This window comes from Macaca nemestrina, chromosome 1 (assembly GCF_043159975.1).
Source record: "Macaca nemestrina isolate mMacNem1 chromosome 1, mMacNem.hap1, whole genome shotgun sequence".
Lineage (NCBI taxonomy): Eukaryota > Metazoa > Chordata > Mammalia > Primates > Cercopithecidae > Macaca > Macaca nemestrina.
The window spans coordinates 150,469,745-150,477,888 of record NC_092125.1 but is presented as its reverse complement, the minus strand read 5'-3'; positions in this window follow the sequence as shown (position 1 = coordinate 150,477,888).

Below are 8,144 nucleotides of genomic sequence, written 5' to 3'. Positions count from 1 at the left end.
AAATAATAAGGACATGCTATATTTTATAAAGCTGATTTTAAGAACATATTCCCAGTACACATAAAATTATATTTAGATGTGGACTATTAGCATTTGTAAAAATATACAAGAATAAAGAACAAAATCCTTCAAGTACAGTACGAGATTTTTTTATACTTACAGTACTATTGAAGGAAAGAGGATGGGAAGAGGACAACATTCAATGAGTAAAATTATAAGCAATTCAGTTTTTGTTATTTCTCTAAATAACATACTTCCTCTTAGGCATTGAAGACATTTTAATAACTTTAACTTTGCTTTTTCTGTGAAGTGGCTAATCAGCAAGCACTTCCAAGTGTAATTTAATGAAACGTGAAAAAGTAGTTAAAGAATTTATTAAGCCCAGTATTTTAAAATCTTCAAAAAAAAATCTATGTTGGACCAGCTGGCTCAAATAAGTACAGCTAACACATCAATTTCAGCAAATACATATCAATGAATTTTGAAATTAGAATATAAAAATGTCAGCACTTAAAAATTTTAATCACAGAGTGTCACTTGCAACTCAAATTGACAGAATGAATGGCAGCATAGAGACTGGTTTTACAGAATATAAAAAAAGAGAACCCCTGTAAGCACTTAGAGTTTGTATCATCACTTAAGATGCTATTGCTGTACCCTTCAGCCCATTATCTAATGATACACCAACTGACATATAGAAAATTACATTAAGAAGGCTGGCATGTTTTAGAAGAAGCCTGTATATAATAATCAGTCCTCAGATCTCAAACCAAAATAAAGCGTTAAAAATAGTAGGTAATGTACAAACTTCTTAATAAGGCTTTAAATTTTGGGAAATCCTAAGTAAGTGTATCTTCATTTTTCATTAGCAGTACTTATCCTTAGATTAAATAATGCACATTCTTAATTTATTAATAATTATGATAAGTATTTATGAAGCTCCTACTATGTTTCAGGTCTTATTCTAAGTAGTTGGCATATTTAATCTCACTTTTTCCTCAAAAAAATATAAAATGAATCAAGGCAAAATTTTCAGATATGTGCAAGGTAGAAGGCATTCTTGGCCATGCACTTGAATTTATAAACACTCCTTTCTAACCTCTGTCAATAAATACAGACTTATCACATAACTGATTTAAAAAAATGCGGAACAACCACAGCATATGCAGTATATTTCCACAACTCACCTACACCACAATACCAATTGGTTAATCCTTCTCCATCCTAAAGTTTAAACAAGAGACACATAATGATCCTATGTATTATTGTAATTCAGCTCTTCTCTTGGGATGCCAAAACAGTGAGGTGAGACAAGGTCTATGCTTTTCCTTTCAACATCCCTGTTCTCCACCACCTCCAAAGGCCTACCCAAATCAGAGATGCCCAACTTTTTATTTTTTCTCTTTTATGATTAGTGTGCTGCTTTAGTGAGAAAAGAAGAAAAGCCAGAGGTTGGGCCTGCTTTGGATTCACTTTTAGAATGATTTTTATCTAGGAAAAAGCATGTCTGCACAAATGGATGCCTAGTTCATGGGAACTATATATTGCAGTTTAGGGCTATAATCTTGGAATAATATTAATTTGTAAACATTATCTTTGGCACATATATTTGCCTTTGTGGGGTGAAGTTGATGGCGTTAAGATAGTACTGGAGTATCCCAAGTTCTTTTAACCAAATACAATTTTAATATCAATCTTTTAATGCTTTGCTAAAAGCTGTACAAGAGAATTAAAATATCCCAAAGCTGTCTTGGATTGCATCCAAAAACGGGTTAGCTACCTTAGATATAAAAATATATCACTGTCACATAATCACATATGTTGGAGGGTAAGGACAAAACTATTACATGACATTCAATATTGTTATGTTGGGAAAAACAGAAATAGAATCTTCTCAGAGGGTCGTTGGCTCCTTTACCATTAACTCTCACCTCATTACTTGGTGTTCATATTTAGCAATTAAAAGTTCTGATTTTCTGATCTTGAGATGAGAGTGCCCTGGAACCAGAAAATAATGTAATCTAAAATACAAAATCTCACCAAAAATAAGTACAACTTTCCTAGATATAGATTATAATATTTCATTTTTTAACAAAGAATAACCATTTAAGCAAAATAGTAAAAACATTATTTTTTTAATATTAACATTTAAAGTGATATTTCTTTAGGTACAATTGCACACTTAAATATTCTTATTTATTTTCAATTATCTCTATCTATGTCTTTTGTTATTGCCCAATTTAAGCAATATACTTCTCTTTAATTGATACTCTATCTTATCTTGCAACCTAGTTTTTCTGTCCTTTCATATTAGGGTACTTTTACCTTAAAAACTCAAATATTTGCTCTACTTGAATTTAGAAAATTATTCCAGCAACTACTCCTTAAATAGCTTAAGTAATTATCACTAGATCTTACCTTCATCTTTTCCATGAGAGAGAAGAGAGTGACAGTTCTCAAATTTGGAAAGTGATTCTAGTCTTCATGCTTATCCTATTACTTGCAAGCCAGTCAAAAGGAAGTGCAGTGGATGAAACAAGGAGAAATTCATGGGGCCTAAACGACTGACATTTACCAAGCATCTTACCAAATGTAACTTCAACAACTCTCTACCGTTACATAAGATTTACTTGTTTTCATTCATAGAGTGATTGGACAAAAAGTTGAAACAAGTTCATATCCTAAGCATGATGAATAAGCCATGGCAGCTTCCACAAACTTGAAGGTCAAATGGGCCAGCACAAACGAGTTCAGGCTTTTTTGAAGTGGGTGGTTTGACCCTCTTTATTGTGGAAGCAAAGCAAACAGCCCCAAACCATCAGGTAAGTGAAGCTGGAATACTTGGTATGGTAGGCACTAGGGCTATTTATGTATAATACAGACCTTCTCCTCCAGGCAAATGAGAGATTGTACTTCTCTTCCTTCTTTGAAATTAGGCATGGTCATGAGGTCTGCTCTGGCCTGTGAAAAAATGGGTGGAAGTGATGCATGTCTCACCTAGGTGGAAGCCACAAGAGCCAATGTGAGATGTGCCATGCAACCTTCCACTAAGCACACAATTGCGGCAGTATGGATTGAGCTGAAGCATCTATGAGATGGAGGTCCCTTGGATTGCTATAATGAACAGAGTCCTATTGCTGACCTGTTTTGTTCACATAGCCTGAGTAGAAAATCTATTTATTGTGTCAGATCATTGAGCTTTTGGACTTGTTACCACAGCAAAACCTAGCCTACCCTGACAGATACACAAGCCACCCTCTATTTAGGAAAAGTAAAGTTAGGTCACTTAATAGATTTTCCATTTATCTTTGAAGCTCAACATATACCACAAAGTTGCAGAGAAACATATTTGACCCTGAGGAAACCATACAGTTGGTGACCTGAGTAACTGGAGGTGAACAGGGAGTAATTTTCCACTTTACTAATTTCATTTCAAAACAACACAACTCTTAGTAATGCCTTAACCATAGCTTAGCAACCCAGCAACTTTTACAAATTACTAGTAAAAGAATTCTTTAGGAAATGATTTCTGAATATTCCCTATGTCTCTTATACAGAGGAAGTTTACTTAACAAAATTTATACAAGAATTGTAAGTAGAGATTTAAATTGCTTTCACATAGAAAAAAAAAATCAGCTTCTTCTGTGGTTATCAAGACTGAGAAGCAGGGATTGCAGATGAGAAAGTTATCATATAACCAGAATGATGCTTTGATTTAGAAAAGAAAGAGAACACATTTTCCAGTGTCTGGCACTATTCAGTTCATTCACCGAGACCATGAAACACAGTTCAATCCTTCGACCTCAGTTTCTTCTTTATGAAAGGGGCAATGGTGCTCACTATAAGAGGACTATAACAGTTCATTGCCATTATTATTGTTGTTGGCTGAGAGATAGGTGTAAGAAAATTTACCAGTCAAAGCTTTAAAATATGGGAGTTGAATGCTTTGTGATTTAGATATTTTTCTTCTTCTTATCTTTCTGTCAAACCCTATCCACTGAAGTTTTGAATGCTTAACTTACGTGATTATTAAAATACTGAAGTCCAGCACAAACAACTCTATCATAATGCAAATCCAGTTTCTATTATCATCTAATAAAATTGTGTGTTAGAGAGAGCAGTATTTGAAGATTTTCCCTTAAAAAAGCACTTGGGCCTGAGCTCTAATAACACAACCCAGATTCCCCATGGTTACAAGCCAAATAGAGGTCTGTGCTTTCATCAGGTACCTCCTTTCTCTTCCTCTCTCTTCTTTCGTATGTTACATTCTGGAGTGATAGTCCTTCATGAAGAAATAAGGGAATGGTGTAGTGTGCCTGCTTTCTCAATAAGTGTGAGGGGATTGTGAAAAGTGGAGATTTTTAAAATATTCTTTTTGACTTTTACATTCAGGGGGTACATGCACAGATTTGTTACATGGTTACATTGTGTGTTGCTGTGGTTTGGTGTACAAACGATTTCGTCACCCAGGTAGTGAGCATAGTACTTGAAAGGTACCTGATAGTTTTGCTACTAAATAGTAGGAAACATTCTCTCCCTCCTCCCACCTGCAATGTTTGGTTTTCAGTTCCTGCATTTATTTGCCTATGATAATCGGCTCCAGCTGCATTCATGTTGCTGCAAAGAACATGATTTCATTTTTCCTGGATGCATAGTATTCCATGGTGTATATGTACCACATTTTCTTTAGCCATCCACCACTGATGGGCATCTAGGTTGATTCCATGTCTTTGCTATTGTGAATAATGCTGCGATGACCATGTGTGCACGTGCCTGTTTGGTAGAATGATTTCTATTCCTTTGGGTATATACCCAGTGATGGGATTGGTAGATTGTGGCACTTCTGCTTTAAGTTTTTTGAGAATCTCCAAACTGCTTTCCATAGTGGCTGAACTCACTTACATTGCTGCTAAATGGCTTCATTGCATTTGAATCCACATCACTGACTGGACCCTAAGTATTTTTAAGTGTCGGGCCAAAGACAGTCTGCTCAGGCTCCTCTCTATCTTAACAAATCCTTGAATTAAAAATGTTGTGCCTAACAGCAAACTTTTCTTGGGCTATTTTAAGGACCATAAAGGAAAAGAAAACTAAACATTTTTGAGTCTACTATGTGTTGGGTGCTTTTCTAACAGTATCACATTTGACCCTACCAATTCATTGAGTTGGATATTATTAATCCAATTTTTCAAACGAGAAAACTGCTTTTTTGGAGAAGTAGAAAAAAATTCACCAAATTTATCTGTTGTTAGTTCTCTCTTATGTCCAGACTCATGATCTCTCTATGATACCATACAGCTTTCTTTAAGGAAATTACAATTTAAATAAGTCAAGCAATTTACCCTACCTCTACAAACCTCAGTTATGTCCTTTGGAACATAATGATAATTATAATTCATAAAATCGGGGAAAAGTAAATAGAGGAACAAACAGGATTAATTGTACGATGAAAAATGCACATAGGCTGTTCTGTAAGATAAGAGTAAAGGAATATGATAGGAGTGTTTGTGTAGAAATGAAGTAGGATGGAAACTTCAAGGTGAAGTGTGGTCAAGTTCCTTTTACTCTAGAATTTCAGAATTTTGTATTTTACTATATGATAAATGATGAATGATTGATTAGTTATTAGGTGAGGTACAAGGTAGTAGACAAATATGAAACCTGAACATTATCTGTATAATGTATTTTGACATGATTATTTCTTCAAGGATCTGCTGTTATCACTAGCGGACTTATTGCCCAGAATGTGGACCAATGGTTAGAAGACTTCACATTGGAATCCTGGGTCTGCCATTAAATAATAAGGAATAAGCACTACCTCATAAGCTCTTACTCTCATCATTTATAAAGCGATGATTTAAAAATAAGTCTTTCCTATGTTGTGATTCTAAGGATGCAATGTAATAAAGCATTTAAGATCATAGGACTTTGGGGGCAAAAGAAACTGGCCTACATAGTCCTCTTTTAGTTATGTTTTAGCTCTTTTATCTGAGAAAAAATAAAATCTCTTTTAATCTCAGTTTCAATAACTGGAGAATAGGGAAAATAATAGTTCATTCCTCATACGGTTGTTGAGAGCATTAACAATAGATGAAATTCTGCATATATATAATTCAAGGCTTGGCATACAGATTGTTTTAAAAAAATATGTAATTATAGTGAGTAATACACTCATAGGCATTCCACAAGGAGACATCCAAGTGTGGTGTCAGTCTTTCTAAGTTTGACAAACAAGTAAGCTGTTTAAAGCCTTTTACCCTCTAGAATGAGAGGTTGGGATTACCGTGGACTACAAAGATGTGTGGCAAACAATATTTTATATTCTTCTTGGATGTTCTCCTCTTCTCAATTGCCCAGAATATAAATTCATATTTTGGGGGGACTGTTTGTGTTTTGACTATTAAAAACATAAGCTGACTTAGGGCATGCAGTGAGGAGTACTGAAGGCAAAAAAACCCATGATGAGACCCCTTTCAACAGCCTCTCATCTAGGGAAAAAGGCACACGCTGCGTGTCTGCCCAGCCCACCCTGGGAGAGGAAAAGATTACTAGTGGAGTAGTAATGTTAAAGAGAATAAAACATGAGTGTTTTTTTTTTGGGGGGGGGGGACCATTAACACTTTTCAAAAATACACAAAACCAACTTGAAGTTCAATTAAGGGCTGCAAAAGGGAGAAGAGTGTGTTGTATCCTCAGCATCTGGACCCGAACCCAAACTAGTACATGAAGTAATACATATCTGTCACTGACAGCTTTCTCGGCTATTTTTAATTCAGTCTAATTAGTCATGTCTTCTCCTGCAAGTATAAGAATCAGTCAGAATGTGGATAAGAGTTGTGAAACTACCTTTTGGAGAACTCCTTTGCATATTATTGTAGAAGACAACCATAAAGTCCTATAAATGATAGTCCCCATAAATGTCAACCCAGATAATTTGACTGATGTCAAGAAGCAGAGGTTGGATGAGCTGTCATAGATATTGGGGTTGAATATAGCACATGACATCAAAATCATGGCTTTGTAAACATTTCCCTCTTTGCATGCAGATTTAATTATCTTGCACCCCAGAGAAGAGCAAAACTGGGACCAGCATCATTTCAAAGGAAAGAAAAATGTGTTCCTATTTTTACAGCCTTGTAAAAGCAAGGAAATGTCTGAAGAGAAGAAAAAATAGTTTCGAAGAAGAATGCAATATGCCCCAACCCAAACTTATTCAAGATGTCATTCCTGGATAGAATTCTACACTCTCAGCATTAGACAGACTGCTTAAGCCAAGGCGGGTTCTACATAGACTGTCATCTGAACATGATATTGATGGATCGTTTTTGCAAACAGGCTGGACTGCAATGAAAAGCCTTGTGAATGTGCTAAGACCACTTTAAGAAGTCACTGGAGACCAAAGTGCCTGAAGGAGAGGATCTAAGCCAAGTCCTATGAACAGTTCATAATATATGAATAATGAAGCACTTCAGGAAAAAAAAACATATATATATAAGATGAAGATATTCCCAAAGACATTTCTTGTGTCACTAATATTTTCGAGAACCCTCCTAGCTGCAACCTTATTAGGTGTTTCAGGATATGCAATACGTTTTCTTCATGACACTCTGATCCACAGTTCTTTTTTTTTTTTTCTCTCAAGTCACATAGAACAGGTTTCCATTGTACTAAAGCAGGTAGAAGTCTTGTCTGAAATAAGCTTGAGACAATATAATGAATCAACTCAATGTAGAAACATTATACACACACGTGTAACTAGAACTGTTGGCACCTTTCAGGGGCAATAAGGAAAGAGAGGATATTGATGAAATAAAAAATCTGCCTTCTTGCAAATGGAAAACCTGCAACTATTGCAAACAATCCTACCCAGAACCTAATTTCAACACAAAACGTGTGACTCAGACCAAAAGGCATTTGGTCATTTTTTGCTCACTCACCTGCCCAATTATAATTTTTCTTGGAGCTTTAATATTCAATTGCAAGTTCTTGAATGGAAATGTAAGGCTTTGGCAATATATTAACATAAATTATTATCTAGTTTACTAATGTATCATCACTTAAATTAGGTTTTATAAGAGGAGTTTGTCATTGTTCACTCCCAGAGATTTTAAGTTCAAAAGAAATGAACTGAAATGGCTATATTT